General features: G+C 38.9%; 1 pseudogene; it reads left to right on the forward strand.

Annotated features, from left to right (window-relative positions):
• The first annotated feature begins 13,476 nt into the window (after window positions 1–13,476).
• LOC119051912 (histamine N-methyltransferase-like) lies at window positions 13,477–14,315 on the forward strand (annotated as a pseudogene).
• The last annotated feature ends 2,633 nt before the right edge of the window (window positions 14,316–16,948 follow it).

Genomic DNA, 16,948 nt, shown 5'->3' on the forward strand with positions numbered 1-16,948 from the left:
CGTCTCCCATATCAGCCTGCAGCTGTGACAGGAGCAGGGCCAAGGGCATTTGTAGAACAGTCCAACAGGGACAATGGCTATTGCCTGGCAAGGGGGCTGCCAGCAGATGGAGAAACCTCGCCTAAGGCTCCATATATAAAGCAATTCCACAGTGATAACTGCCGTTCACAGCACTAAAGGACATGGGGATAATCTAGAGAACAAAAACTTTGGGGGAGTTAAAGAACAACTCAGTAACCCTTTCACCCTCAAACTTCCACATTCAAACTTCAAAACAAATAGAGAAAGACAGATGGAGATGAAATAATCACACCTACCACTGATAAAGCTGACTGCAGAATGTGGCTCAAGATCTTCAGCTAAATGAGCTTGTTTAGAATTCATCCTAAATGAAACATAGCTGGACAAAAGCAAGCAAAAGGCAGGCTTACTGGAGAGGACACAAGAATTTTATGCCTGTGGGCACACTGGCTCTGAAAAGTAAGAAACTGAGCTGTACACATTAGAAATGGAATATTCCTGATACAAAATTACCCAGTCTTTCATCCATGGGTGAGTGTGAACAGGGAGAGGAGAGACGCTCTCTCCCTAATTTGCCATGAGTTTTCCTCTAGGAAAGTGGTAATTCTCTCCTTTCTATGACTATAAACACAGGGGGAAATGATTACATTAACCATAATAATAATAATAGCAACTATTATATATTAAATGTTTGTTACCTGCTAGTGTTTCACTTGGTATACATTATCTAAATCCTCACTCCAACCTTATTGGTGGGTATTGCTTTTAAACCTCAGTTTTACAGATAAGCACACAAAATCTGGGAATCAGATATCTTACCTAAGGTTACAAAGGTATTAAGAGCCAGAGTCTGTAATCTGTGCTTCCAACCCCTTGCTTCCCAAGGGCTCGGAAAAGACAGGGCTCCTATGTACTCTACCAGGGAAGCCAAGAAACTGAGCAAGGATTGAAGTGAGCTCTAGCACTATACAAGAGTGGGCAAAAGGTTTCGAGTCATTTGTATAAGTAGTAATTAATTAGTAACCAAACATGAATAAACTCTGTTCTACATACTCACAAAGGTAAACCCACTTTTGCCCCCCCTCATATGCATCATTTGGGGGGAGGGCAATGATAGAAGGACCTTGGCCTAGCTGTCACCTACATCTTCCAGATGCATGGTTCCACAGTTCCACTGGGAGATAAACTCTTTTATTCAAATCCTCTTCTTATTGTCTTTACTGAGGTATAATTGACATACAAAAAGTTGTAGATATTTAATGTATACAATTTGATTAGTTTGTGATGGCATCGCCACAATTGAGGTAATAACTTTACCCATCAGCTCAAAAGTTTCTTTGCGTTATTTTGCTTGGTGAGTGTGTGTGTGGTAAGAAGATATAATAGGAAATTTAGCTTCTTAAAAATAGTTTAAGAGCACTTAAAACATTTTCTCTTTCTATTTGGATATTTGGGTTGTTTCCATATCTTGGCTATTGTATTTATTCTCTGTTCACTGTAATGCTGCAGTGAGCATAGAAGGCCAGATACCGTTTCAAGATCCAAATTTTAATTCTTTTGACTAGATACCCAGAAAAGAGATTGCTAGATCATACAGTAATTCAATTTTTAATTTTTTTTAGGACCCTTCACACTATTTTCCACATTGGTTGTACCATTTTACATCCTTACCAACAGTGCACAGTTTCCAGTTCCTCCACAACCTCACACTTATCCTTTTTTATTTTTTATCCATTTTATTAATATTTTATTGATTATTATATTACAGTTTTCTCAATTTTTCCTCTTCTATCCCCTCCCCACCCTGCCCCTTCAACCCTCCAGCATTCCCACCTCCTTAGTTCATGTTCATGGGTTGTACGTATAAGTTCTTTCAGTCCTCTGTTTCCCATACCATTTTTTATCTCTCTCTGTCTACCTTATGCCTACTAACCATGCTTCTTCTTCCTTGTACTTTCCCCCCTATTCCTCCCTTCCCCCTCCCCACTGAAATCCCTCCATGTGAGGCCTATTTCTCTGATTCTGTTCCTGTTCTGATTTTTTACTTAGTTTTTGTTCTCTTTTTTCTTTTCTTTTAGGTTCATTTGTTGACAGTTGTGAGTTTGCTGTCCTTTCACTGTTCATATTTTTTATCTTCTTAGATAAGTCTCTTTAACATTTCATATAATAAGGGCTTGGTGATGATGAACTCCTTTAACTTGACCTTATCTGGGAAGCACTTTATCTGCCTTTACATTCTAAATGAAAGCTTTGCTGGATAGAGTAATCTTGGATGTAGGTCCTTGCCTTTCATGACTTCAAATACTTCTTTCCAGCCCTTTCTTGCCTGCAAGATTTGTTTTGAGAAATCCACTGACAGTCTGATGGGAACTCCTTTGTAGGTGACTATTCCCTTATCTCTTGCTGCTTCTAGAATTCTCTCCTTCATTTTAATCTTGGCTAATGTAACTATGATGTGCCTTGGTGTGTTCCTCCTTGGGTCCACCTTCTTTGGGACTCTCTGAGCTTCCTGGACTTCCTGGAAGTCTATATCCTTCATCAGATTAGGGAAGTTTTCCTTCATTATTTGTTCAAATAAGTTTTCAATTTCTTGGTCTTCCTCTTCTCCTTCTGGCACCCCTATAATTCAGTTATTGGGATATTTCAGGTTATCTCAGAGGTTTGTAAGAGTCTCTTCACTTTTTGAATTCTTATTTCTTCATTTTGGTGGATCTTTATTTTTCCCTTTTGCTCCACATTGTTGCTTTGAGTCCTGGTTTCCTTCCTGTCACTGTTGGTTCCCTGAACATTCTGCTTTATTTCACTTTGGATATCCTTCATTTGTTTTTTCATTTTTTGACCAAATTCAATCAGATCTGTGAACAATTTGATTACCAGGGCTTTAAATCCTCCATCAGATAGGTTGGCAGTCTCCTCCTCACTTAGTTCTCTTTCTGTGGCTTTGCTCTATTCTTTCATTTGGGCCCTATTTCTTTGTCTTGGTGCAGCTGATAGGTTGTAAGGGAACAGGACCTTAGGTATTCACCCAGGCAGGGCAACCCTCCCTGCGTGGAGCTGTCTGTGGGGGAGGGGCCAGAGAGGGAACAGTGTGGCTGGCCTGCTCATCTCTAGCCCACTTGTCAATGAGGCTGGGAGTTTCTCCAACCACTGCAACTGTGGTAGTCCACAGTCAGTTCTGAGTCCCCTAAAGTCAGCCCCTCCTGTGCAGCCTGCAAAGCTCAGCAGCCAGTCCTGCCCCCAAGATTCACCCTGTCCTGTGTTTTTTTCTGAGTCAGCAGCTCAGTCCGCAGCCTTACCAGTCTGGTTGTTCTGGTTGATTTTTTCTTTCATTCCTTTGTTGTTGGAGTTCCATGCAGTTTGGTTGTTTACTGATCTCAGATTGGTTATTACCCTTCTTTTGGTTGTGCAAGGAAGTGAACAGTCTCTACCTACTCCTCCATCTTGGCTAGAACTCCTCTCTTTTTTTTAAATAATAGTCATCTTATAAGACCAGCATGAGGTGACATTTCACTATAGAAACTCTTTAGTGAAAAAATACAAATATTTTTTTCACAGACAGGGAGGATTATTTAAACCTCTCACATGTACAGAATATATAGTTCCATATTGTAAGCGCATATAAAGAAAAGGCTTGCAGATATAATTTTGGCTGTGGCCAACATAAGTAAGCCTAGCATCACTATACCTTTACCTGTACGTAAACATTGTTTACATACAGGTAAAAATGTTTACCATCTGTAAACATTGCTGGTGGGAGACAGCTATCTCTTCACAAAAGCATATTCTTTTGCAAGTATAAGGCAATATTATGCCAAATAGACATAGTCAGCATGCAAGATACTTACTCTGCCATCAACCTATGAAAAGCAAACGAAAATATATAGATAATTGAAGTGTTTACATTAAAGCTTTTATAATTCTTACCATTTAGTGTTGATAAGGGCGAAATAGAATGGAATGCCTATATTCATACATGATTTAAATGGTTAAATCAAAACCAAAAAATACTGGGATATTTCCATCTCTCAGTAAATTTGTTCTCATATCCAATGACCCTCGTATGCTTTTAAAACTCCAATTTTTTCAATATCTGGATAATAATATAATAGTCCAATAAAAAACACTTCAGAAGATGTTTAGAACACTATTTGCATTATCTTTACATGGCAGATTAGGAAAATACAATATAAAAATAACATCTCAAAAAAAGATTAAATTTTCGACACAGGTCTCAATAGTGCACTCTTGGTCTCTGGACCAAGGTCTCCAGTCTCTGGACACCCTTGGTGTCCCCCATTCATTATCCTCCATCTGTCCTTTTTGCTGCTCATGCCCCTGTCCTGGTGTGCATAGTCTCACTTGACCATCTTTCCTCTATCATGAAGAAAAATTATTTGTTAACAAACTAATATATGTCCCTACATGAAAATATTTTTGCTTTAAAATTAGTTTACAGCATTACTGCAGAGCTAACACACAGCTATATCACTGCATGGAATTCCAAACCCAAATACAGGAGAGTAAGAAAGAGGAAAAATCTCATCAGTTCTCTTAAAATTGCACCATCTAAATGATGCCCATGATCCTCCTTCCTGAAAGTCAAAACTGCTTTCAAGGATAGTAGTTACGAAAAAGAACTTGGCATGTGTTAAGTGTAGGAATAAATAGAGTAACAGAGTCCAGTAGCTGTGGGAAGTCCTCCCTGTGCTCCACCCAGTGGCTGCTATATACTGCTAATCGCTAACCAAAATTCCAAACTAAGATCCACTTTGTTGTTGCCTTTTCAGGTATACATACACCCAAGACAGATAACATCCTAAACTTAATAATGTATCTAATCAAATTTTCCAAGATAGTTCTGTGTGTCTCACCATGTGCCAGGTACTGAGGATACAAGGATAAAAAGAGCTCAGAAATCGGGTAGGAACCCAGGTATGGAAGCAATAGACTAAAAGACAATGTAATAAGGGCTGTACCAGAGGAAACTACACAGAACTGTGGGAGTATAGAGATGAACGTAATCAAGTCACCAGGAAAAAATCTCAGAAGACTTTCTATAAAGGTGACTTTTTAACTGGATCCAGAACGGGTACAGTTTTTGACAAAAGGAAAAAAGCAGCAGGGATGAAGCTGCAGGGTTGAAAGGACATTACGAAGAAGAGAAGAAACAGGATATGTTCATAAAATAATCTTTATTTATTTATACCACCTCTTAGGTCATAGAGAAAAAAGTAACTAGGTTCAAACTCATAGAATATCCATGCATCTCCTCCTAACTAAAGACATAGCTGTGTATTAATAAGCCCATGTGCTAAAAATATAAACTATTTTGACTGAGAAATGTATTTCGACAGAGATATAGGTAGAAGTAGATACTACTAGATATAAGTCCATAGACATCCAGATAAAAACTTTTAAAATTATGGTTTTATTATTTTTCACCTAAATGAATTGGCTGAGTATTTATTTAGTATTGTTGCATGCCTACCATGTGCTTTACAAGGCACTGGGGATTCACTGGGAAAAAAAGCCAAAGTCACCTGATCTCACAGAGTTCATATGCCTACAAAAGAAGATGGAAAATAAACAAGAAACTAACACGTGATATAATTCCAAGTATAGCAGAGATATTCCAAGATACAATTCCATCTTATAAGCAGCTAAGGTGGAATTACTCACAGAAACCAATACTTCTCTTAGAAAAACAGAAAAGCCATGTAAAAAAATATAGCAACTTTTGATTGAAGGCATTGAGGATGGCTGAAGCTACTAAAATTGAGGAGCCAGGATTGAAGAGATGCTGGAACCATGGAGAGGTGAGCAAACATTCCATTGGCCATTCTTTTCTCTCAGGGCAATTCTTGGAAGCCAAATGCTGAGAATTAAGTCAGGGGATTACACAGCCCTCTGTGTGTGCAGGTGTGAGCTGGCACTGCTTGAGTGGACCTCTGCCTGACAGTGTCTGGGGAAGAGGAGTTAGGAAGTCACACTATGATACGTTGTCTGCCACTCCTGCTATAAGAATCTGTCCTTTGTCTCTGATCGAGGACTCTCATGGCTTCTGTTGATAATCTCAGCACAAAAGACACACATACAAAAAGTGGAGCTGCCATCCATTCAACCATCTATGAGATGTCTCAATCCTGTCAGGAGACAATTCCCCATGGGCTTCTTTGTTTCATGCTAGTTCTCAAGAATGTTGTTTACGGTGAATAGCCATGAAGAGAGAGATGAGAGAGTGGCTTTCTCTGGAGCAAAGGGCAGGTTTTGCAAGAGATAAATATCTGCACTATATAGAGATATAGATCTGTTTTTAGGAATCTATAGATCTAGTCAGGTTGTTTATTTTTCTTGAGTAATCTTTGACAGTCTGTATCATTTAAGGTATTTGTCCATTTGATATAAACAGTTGAATTCCTGAGCACTGAATTCTTTACTATATAGTAGTCTATGTTTATCCTTGATAAGAAGATCAAGTTGTCATTCAATGAATTTTTCAAATTAACTAGAAGTATTGAAATTATATTAGCTAGTATTCTTGAATTAGTAGCAATTTAAGTCCTAAATAGTAAATAAGTAACTCATATTTGGCTCACAGGATTTGAGACCTAGAGATTAGGGGCATTTACTTTGAATAAATAACCTTAGAAAAAAATTCTTGAAAATCTTGGAAAATAGAAGGTTTGGGAGAAGGTTGTTAAACACAGGTCAGTTTCCTACCAGACAAACAGGCTTATTTATAATTAATCTGATGGTGATGAAAAGGTTTTTAATTAGATTTCCAACACGGAATGGGAAGGGATAGGCCTGGGGTCTGAAGCACAGAAGAGTTCAGCCATCTGCTGCCAACCGGCTCTTGCCAACCTGTGATTTGCAAGTTAAATCATGCCAGCTGATGACATATGGCACTACTTTCTTCTTTAAATATCTTACTCCAAATGAGTTTACTGAACTACCACTTGGCTCGATACTAAATGCTCTCAAATGCTGAGGTTGGACTTTCAGAAGTCGCAGCAGTTGCCATAATTTTCCTTAGTAAACAAATCTAAGTAAGAAACGGAGATCTAAGTTGCTGGTTCATGTATTGTTGTTTTGTGAAGTGATTGTAAGTTTGGAAAACTTGACCTCTGAGATGTTCACATTTGGAATTAGCAAACTTAAAATTTTCTACACAATTTTAGGTAATGAGGCAAAGGAGGCAATGGTCACCTCCCCAGGTTTTGATCCATGTCTGAGGAAAGAGGACTGGTGGTCTAGAGCAAAAAAGTCAAAACCTATTTGAAGTCATTGCTTTGTCTCAAGCGAGATATGTCTATGACCTAGCAAAAGATTGAGACTTAAGGTGCAAAAGCTCTTAAAAATGTAAACCATTGATGCCTTGCAAAACAATGTACTCTTATTCTCAGTGGCCTAGAGCTGAAAAAAATATCTTTTTCTCAAGATTTCAGGCTTGTTAATAGCTACGGTTTTGCCTTCAGACATGTTGACACAATCTATCTTGAATTAGGGCCACAGCCTTTTTCCTGGCCCTTTATTCACTCAGCATGCAGAAAAATCTCCATACACTGTCTTCACATGACCTAACTAAACAAACTTACATGTGCAAATAACTATAATTTTGTGTGAGGATATTTTGATAAGACACTGCTCTATATATTATTAAAATAACTCATGGATATAAATTGGTTTTGTTGTAAAGCAGTTGAACATTAACTTCCTGAAGGAAGGCCAAAAATATGGACATGTGAGTTCTTGACAGAGAATGTGAGGATCCTCAGCCAATCACGCCACAAATTCCTCTACCTGTAATCCACATGGTCACCTGGAAGGCATGGACTTGAGGCTGTTAGAATGGAATGACGGAGCCTATGGGTCCTATTCTTTGTCCCTCCTGTTCGCAGGGCCTATCCATTCATAAATTTATAATCATGACTATCTAACTTATAGCTACCAATAAGTTTTCTTTTTTTTTATTTAGTGCTGTTCAGTTAGTTGTCTTGACTTTTTCCCCTTTGTTTTCCTCTGCCCCTTCCCCTCCACTGTCCATGCCCATGAATCCTCTACTTGTGTTCCTTACTGACCCTTCCCCTTCTTTCCACTGTTATCTCCCCTCCCTCCCCTCTGGTCACTGTCATTTTGTTCTTTATCTCCAACTCTCTGGTTATATTTTGCCTGCTTGTTTGTTTTGTTGATTAGGTTCCAGTTAAAGGTGAGATCATATGGTATTTGTCTTTCACTGCCTGGCTTATTTCACTCAGCATCATGCTCTCCATTTTCAGTCCTGATGTCATAAAGGGTAGCAGCTCCTTCTTTCTTTCTGCTGCATAGTAGAAATGTACCACAGTTTTTTGTTCCACTCATTTATTGATGGGCACTTAGGCTGTTTCCAGCACTTGGCTATTGTAAATAATGCTGTTATCACCATTGGGGTGCATAGGTTCTTCTGAATTGGTGATGCAGGATTCTTAATTTTCTTTAGATAAGACTCAATCTCCTGACATACTTGCAACATTCCTCAAATTCTCACTGAGGACTATATCATTACAAAATCAAATTTTAGCCCCCTTTCTTTTTACCATATTCATCTGAAATACAGAAAAGACTTGATGGCTTTCCTAAACAAGGCAATATCTTAAACATTCCACTACTATTTGCCACTATGATCACAAGAGATTGAACCACCACTTGATAACTATTCCTCCTGAATTCAGAGCAGTCCAGGAAGTGCACTGAATTTAATAGCCCACAACAGGATGTGACTCAGGCAGGACCAGGAGAGTGTCTATCTTGACTTACCTAAGAAAGGCCAATTAGAATCCCCTTCAAGGGTTGAAAAGGCTGCCAAAGAAAAGATGCTTTCTGTGAGATCATAATCTTTAAGGACCAGCTAAGTCTGGAGCTTCCAGAAGCCATCTTGACAGTACGTGGAAACAGCCTGAGAATAAAGCCAAGAAGAGACAAGCACAGCATGATTTAGAGTTGTGTCCTCTAAAAATGTTGCCACCGGCCACATGTGGCATTTCTTCCGTTTTTAATAGCTACACTTCAAGTGCTCAATAGTCATATGGGCTATCATATTGAACAGTTCAGAAATAGAACTTTTCTTTTCACATGAAGCATTTATCAGACAGCATGATCTAGATGAGGAAAGAGTCCTAATTCCACCCTTTATATCATTGCATCCAGCCTTACCTAAAGCGGAACCATTTTAAATTTCATTTTGGTTTATGCTAAAAATAATGAAATCTTTTTTAAAATATTTATTTATTATTAGAGAGAGGGGACAGGAAGGAGAAAGAGAGGGAGAGAAACATCAATGTGTGGTTGCCTCTCATGTGTCCCCCACTGGGAACTGGCCTGCAACCCAGGCATGTGCCCTGACTGGGAATCGAACCAGTGACCCTTTGTTTCACAGGCCCACACTCAATCCATTGAGCTACACCAGCCAGGGCCTAAAAATAATGAAATCTTATTTAAGTTATATTTCTGACCTTTGAAAAAATTATGGGCAGAAACCGGACCTCAGGCCTATTTCCCAGAAGCAGAGTCAAAAAAGAGACAACCTTCTCACATTTTCCTAATTTCTTCCCATGACTTTTCCTGACAAAACTCAGCCTCACCCTCTCCTTCATAAAAAGAAAAAAAAACTTTCCCTTCTCCTTGGAAGGAGATCTAGGGGTAGGGGTTTGGGAGATGTTACCAAAAAAAACAGTCTCTATACTTCAAAAATAAACGAAGCTAGACATTAGTTAGGACTAATAGTAAGGAAAAGAATTGAGTTCCATTCTGATTTTCACAGAGATGAGTGGTTTTAAAAAGAGAAAAAGGTGTGGGAAAGGGCTGTAAGCAGGGGCTCTACAAAGGGCAGGTCAGTGTGAACATGACTAGACCAGCCAGCTGCCTGCCCGCTGGGAGGTAACTGACTTATCCTTCCAGAGAGACAGGAAGGCAGAGGCCCCAGGCTTCTTCAGGATTACATCTCAGAGGAATGGCTCTCAGATCCTTGAGAAACACACTTCTGACTTGGAGGAGACACATCTACATCTTAATCCCCTTAGAGAAAGGATTCACAACTGTAAACCTTCTCAAGTAAATGTTCTAAGAAAGTGAGTCAGGTGTGGGCTAAACCAGCAGTACATTCTTCTGGCAGCTCTAAGCTTTTCCAGAGTGGGAGTTCAAAGGGGACTTGGTTGTCCCTGAAATACCAGGCCTTAGGCTGCTAGAAGCCATGTTAAATTAAAGCTTGGCCAAACTTCTTAGCTCAGGGATTTGAATGGAGTGTGTGTGCCGAGAGTTCTTTGCAGTTTTCACTACCCAGATTTTTCTAGAATGAACAGCCAAGCATAAATTATGTAATTTAATCCACAAGGCAGCACTCTGATGTAGGTATCATTATTCCCATTTTACAGGTAAGGGAACCAAAGCTCAGAGGGCTTAAATCACTTGTCCAGTTCACACACTAATAAGTTAAAAATCCCATTAGAACCCAGATTTCTCTGAGAAAAGATTGTGTTTTTCCTCACATCACCTATAACTTTGTCTCCCTACAGATGTCCCTAATTTTTCATGCATGTTTCTGCAACTAGTTTTCACAAAAATACTCTTGCCTTTAAATGACAAAACTCACAAGATGTGAGTAGGAAAAAAGAAGCCTCACAAAATGTCAGAAACTTGTGATTAACAGGTAGCAGGTGTACAAACTGAAAGTGTACGACTCACATCCATTGTCATCTCGGCAAATAGCTTGGTCCCAAAGTTGCTGAAGGGGGAAATTTGATTATCTTTGCTTCCCCAGAAGACTGATAAATCGAATTCACACTGCTCTTGTTCCAGATACAGCCTGAATCTTCCATAGGATTTTAATCAGCAGCAGCATTATGTAGCATATGGGAGCTATTTGGCTGAAAGGAGACTCCAACTGTCACAAGTACATCCACCCAACGTGAAAGGAAAATAATGTTACAGAATAATGGGACTTTCTTATCCATAGAGCAGCTCCCCTCTGAGAAACTCGGAGGTTTACTATCTCATATCCTCACAACATCCTGTTAGGTGGGTCAGAACCACTCGGCTATGTTCCTGGATGCTTACTGGCTGCTTCCACCAACATTTTAACCTCTTTTACAGCTCTTTCTCTATTCCCATCTATAAGTCCTATCTCTTCTCACCTTTCTGTATCTTCTCTTTAGTTTAATGAATAACTTTTTTACTCATCCCTCCCCATTTACACTTCTCTATCCTTTACTCCTCTTTCTCTGTACTAAATTTCTGCCTTCCCTACCCTATTTTACAAAAAGCCTAGATGGGAAGTCAGGATGTATACAGTAAGCAAGTCTACAGCTGAATTCCATTACCCTATTGCTCCATATTGATGGTCAGATGCAGAGGTCACTTCACTTATCCATTCCCATAGTCACTAAAAGTCAGTGGCGTTTGTCAGGACTCAAAAATGAGTAGTACGTTGCCCTTTCCTTCAAGCATGGAAAAAAATATATATAAACAGCTGATGGCAATGCAATGATGTGAGCATCAGCATCTTACTGAGCTGTTGAAGTGCAGGAAAAACACAGAAGGTTAGAGGTCAGCAGTCTGCAGTGGCTGGTTCCTACGGCTCTCAGGCCTGGTTCCAGAGCCAGACTCAGGAATCAAACATGACTTCTTTTCATTCCCTTTTTCTCTCTCTCTAAATCTTTCTCACATGTCTCAACCACCACACACTCAGAAAGATTCAGAAGTATATTATGAGAGATTGCTAAACATTCACACACACACCAAGGAATGGCATTGACAAGGCTCACCTGTGAGTTCCTGAGTCAGCTTTTCATTTCAAGTAACTAAGGAGTGAAATCTAAAGCTTTTGGCATATATTTTTTTCTTATTGCAGGAAATGTGAAGAATCAACCACAGGCACTATTAGGAAGCAAAACAAGATTTTAAAATAAAGTGTCAAGAGTCACGCTTCCCATCCCTGTATTTTGTCCAAAATGTTAAATCCAAAGTGGTGAGCTAGCAAAGGTCAGTTTTCTGGCCCCAGGTAACAGACAGACTTTATCAGATGACAGAGAGAAGGATGACTGCAAAGAGAAATGCCGTGAATGACATACTGTGTAAGCACTGAACTGTGTCAGGAAATGTGATTTCCTTCCCCAGACTCTACTAGACCTAGTTAACTGACTCCAAAACTCAACTGCCAAAAGTTATAGGAAGTACTTTCTGTACCATGGTATTGCCATCAAAGCACTCAAGCCAGGAAAATCAAAGCCTAAAGTAATGGGTGCTTACAAAAGAAAATCTATATTGATTCTGTACAAGGACGGAAATTCATTAAAAGAAAATTCTTTCTTCAGAATCAATAATGGGGAAAAAACCAACAAACAAACAAGAAAAAAACCCTCCTCTATTAGCACCAAACTTTAGAAACAATCAGGCACAAGAACAATTCTGGGAGTCTCAGCTAAGGCCTGATAATGAGATTCTAATCACCTGGGACTCAGAGGAGTGATGGTATCGAGGTTTTATACTGAGCACAACATTAAGGTAGTGAATGGGGTCAAGGTAAGATTGTAATATAATCCATTAAGTTTTTTTAATTGAAGATATAATCTTTTTTTCTTCATATAAGCACAGTACCTGGGACAAAGTAACGCTAAATAAATGTTTGTAGCAGACATGAATGAATAAATAAATAGATACTATTATCAAATGCTCCAAAGCAACATTAAAAACTACTTGCTTAAAAATTATTTAAAAACAACAGCCAGGTCTTCAACGTATGATGGTTTTACTTTATGATGGTGCAAAAATGATGGGACTAATGAAAAGCTGTATGCAAAAAAGTCCTAAATCCACACATTAAACTCCCCACAACTTCGTTGATCTTGATTTGCACAGACAACACTGCTATTGCAAACCTGATACATATTGGGGTGACTGGCTAACTGTTCAACAAGGAACCCCCCCAAAAGCCCCACTCTCTTCACACAATGGGATGTTCTTTTTTGCTGCCACAGGAGTCCAATGGCAGAAGTGGGGTCTGGGGACAAAGAGCTCTGGACCATGGAGTTATTCAGGGACCCTAATCTCTCTTATCTATATTGGTTCTTCCATCTACTATTACCTCAAACTTCTCCTCTGGGTCTCCTACATTCAGCCAGCAAATGATAGAAGATGGAAAGCCTGTGGCCAGTTGGTGTAGGAGGTTTTGTGGTCCAGGCATGAAGACGCCGACTTTGCCTCTGCCCACATTCCACTGGCCAGAACTCAGTATTTGACTCTAAGGTAGAAGAGCTGGAGAGTTTCATTTTCATAAACAAATAACATGCACTGTCAGTTTTTAAGCAAAGAAATGACCAAGATGATAGAGGGGAATTGAATTAGCCATGCTAAATAAATTGGCAAAATTACACACTAGAGACAAGGAGACCTGTTAAGAAGCAATTGCAGAGAAAACCAAACATGGCATCTGTCATGAGGAGCTTGTTTTCTAATCACAATGGATTTGTTGTATCTTTTCAGAGGTTTCTCAATGGTTCCATCCATGGAATACCAGTGCATGCAAGAATCTATGAACAAGAAGCTTCCAGGCACAACAGCAAAAACTGGAGATTAAAAAAAATTAAGGTTCTAAGCATTGGGGAGAGGTGCAAGTGTAACTGATACTCAGATTCTCCCCAAAGTGCAGGCTCAATACCAAGGAGTTTATATCAACAATGAAGCTGTTGAACCAAGGGCTAAACAAATCACCAGATATAAAGAGTTTGTAACCAAATCATTAAACCTCAAGAACATGAGGTTTGCTTGGCATAGGAGACATCATCTGGATTCCAAAATAGTATGATGGAGAAAAAGAATTGCAGAAGTGGGACTTTATTCATATGATTAGATGGTGTATTATGTAAAAGACATCCCAATTACCCTGAAACTCTTCCATAGTCTCTTAGCTGTGATGGCCAAGTTTCTTGCTATTCTTATCTCAGGAACCAGTTGTTGGGACAAACTATGATGACCTCTTCCACCATCTCAGACTGACTGGTCTCACTCAGACACCGGACAAGTTGGGGAGTAAGTATGAGTGCTATGACCGTCTGTCCACCAGGGGCATATCTGATGGTATTAATGAAATAGAGACCTGCTGTGGCATTTTTTGACGGAAATCTGCAACTTTAATACAAAAGCACCACCTGATCTCATAGCAGAAATTGTGAAAGATCTGCAAGATCCCAAATTAGTGTAAAAAAAAAGACAGAAAATTTCCTTTTAATAATAATCTGAGTTTCATAGTGGTTGAAGCATAAATATTACTCATGAGAATGTATTAAAATTTTCATTTTAAACAGTATTGATTATTTTTGTATTAAAATTAAAATACATCTCATAATATAAATAGAGCACTGCCTCTTATATGTAAACTGTAGAAAACGCCAAGCATTCTTGGACTTCCACGTGCAATCATATGTGATGTTGCTGGTCTTTCTTCACCCATCCTCTAGGGAAAGAGACCATATGCAGGCTAAACACCACATAAGCTGAAAAATGAGACAAATAGTTTCACTGGCTTATTGACAATAAAATCCTTTGTATTTGTTGATTGCACTGGAACTTTCTAGAACATCAGTAAAGTATGTGCTATGGACTCTTTAAATACTAGTAAAGTATATGCTTATGGACATATTGGACACTAAGAAAGTGCTCATTCCCTGCTTCCGTGAAGAAGCGTTTTCCTGTACATTCTCCTATTGTAGTCTTTATCTTATTTTTATTGATTGCTAAAAGTAAGCACTTTTAAGATATTACAATATTTTTAAAAGCTATTATAGTAATATGGGCAAATAAAAAGAGGCCCAGACCAACACAGTAGAAAAATATGACAAGAAAAATGACAAATATACAAGATATATTGACTGAGTAGAAAAGAATGAAATGATAGTCTTGGGTTTATGCACATATATTTACATTTGTTGCCTTTTACTTAATTGATACATGTTTGTTGGTTTGGTATATTCTTTCCCCTGCTGGGACTAGGAAGATAAAGATTTGGATGTGAAGAAGAGTGAATGCAATATGGAATCTGTGGGAAGTGAGGAAAATCTGGTGAGGAATCAAGGAAAACAAACAAACAAAAGGAATGTTTTGGGATACTAAAGGTTTTGAAATAATGCGTGACAGGGAATTGTGTCAAAATTTTAAAAATTACACCAAGAACACCCCCCCATATTTGTTATGTTGCCATTCACCACAACTGTTAAACATTCAGATGCAAATAAAATGCTTGAACACATATAATTCCATTTTAACTGTGACAACTGGCTTACTATACACATTTTGGGGGAATTCTGTAAAGATGTTATTTTTACTGCTTTGAAGAGAAGAATTTTACCTGAGGATGGTAACTGATATCCAATTAATCAGATTTATCTAATGGAAATTAGTTTTAATCACATTGCTGGTATGCATTATAGGAACTGACTAAGACTCAGTAAGTTGAAAATACACAATATAAAGCCCATTACTTAGACAAAAAAAAAAAAAAGGTGCCAGTAATCACTGGGAAACAAATAAGTACATTTTAAAGCCTTCCTGCAGTCTCTTTGCAGTTTGTGAGAGACTCGGACACAACGGAGGGGCCGAGCACCCAGCAGTCCCTTAGCGACAGACACCCAGAGTGAGGAACCGGATGGGAACAAGCATTTCAGCTGCCTCACACATGCCAGCCTCTCCACTTGAGTCACCCCTGGGAACCATTCCCAGGGAATTCCAGGATGTTCTTCCTGTAGAGTACCAGTCAAGGTGAAAAAAGAAGGGATACTTCTTTTTTTTATTTTTTATTTAATTGTTATTCAAGTATAGTTTTCTGTCTTTTACTCCCATTCCAGCCCACCCCCCCCGTGCTCCCCACCTCCCTCCCATTTCCACCCCTCTTAGTTTTTATCCATGTGTCCTTTATACTTGTTCCTGTAAATCCTTCCCCTTTTCCCCTGAAATCCCCTCCCCTCTCCCCACTGGTCCGCCTGTTCTTTGGGCTTTTTACACATTTAATTCTTTTCACAGGAAGAAACAAATCTACATCTATCCTTCAACTGGTCAATAAAAAATGTGTAGAGATACTTTCAGGCATCTATGTTATCTCTAGGCAACAGGAATATTTTTAATAAAGTTGCCATTAATTGTTCAACAGTCATGTGATAATCTACACACATAAATCTCCTAGCAAAATGAATGCCTTTATTATACATATGTATAAAGCAGAATTTGAAATGTTTAAACACACACATTTAATATATTCCCAAATAGTGTAATAGATTAAGAGTGCAAAATGGACCAGAAGATTCCCTAAACAGGAATATGCCATTGCTACCAAATAATAGAGCAACAAAGAATATCTGAGCCACCATGAACCAAGCAGTCTCCACTTAATCCCTTCACAACCAGATGAGGTAGGTGCTAACGCTATTCTCAGTCTACAGATGAGGAAAATAAAACATAAAGTGATAAAGTGACTTACTGCAGGCCACACACTTTGAAAGTGGAAAAGTCAGTGAAGGGCTGGACTAGATGCAGTGTCAGCCCTTGTAACCACTTGACTGTGTCTTGGACCAAAAGCAGAGAGTACTCCTCCACCAGAAGTTGCCTGTGTGGTTTGTGGTTGGGTGGCAGGGCACAGGCAAGAAGAGGAGCACAAGGGATGAGGTAGGAGTGGTAAATAGACATAAGGCCATGGACCAACTTGTACCACTAGAAACTATACAACTGTCGTTGATGATTCCAGTAAAAAATGGTGATAGTAGTAAGGTTCTGGATTTGATGATATATGCAAGAAAGGTCATGATAAATCAGTTGGAGCTTCAACGGATTGCATCTCTTTTCTGTCTTTTGAAAAATAATTATTGCTCAATACCCCTACATTGACAGAGACTAGGAAATGAGAAAC

Source organism: Artibeus jamaicensis, unplaced genomic scaffold, assembly GCF_021234435.1.
Source record: "Artibeus jamaicensis isolate MK-2021 breed Jamaican fruit bat unplaced genomic scaffold, CSHL_Jam_final contig_3126, whole genome shotgun sequence".
NCBI lineage: Eukaryota > Metazoa > Chordata > Mammalia > Chiroptera > Phyllostomidae > Artibeus > Artibeus jamaicensis.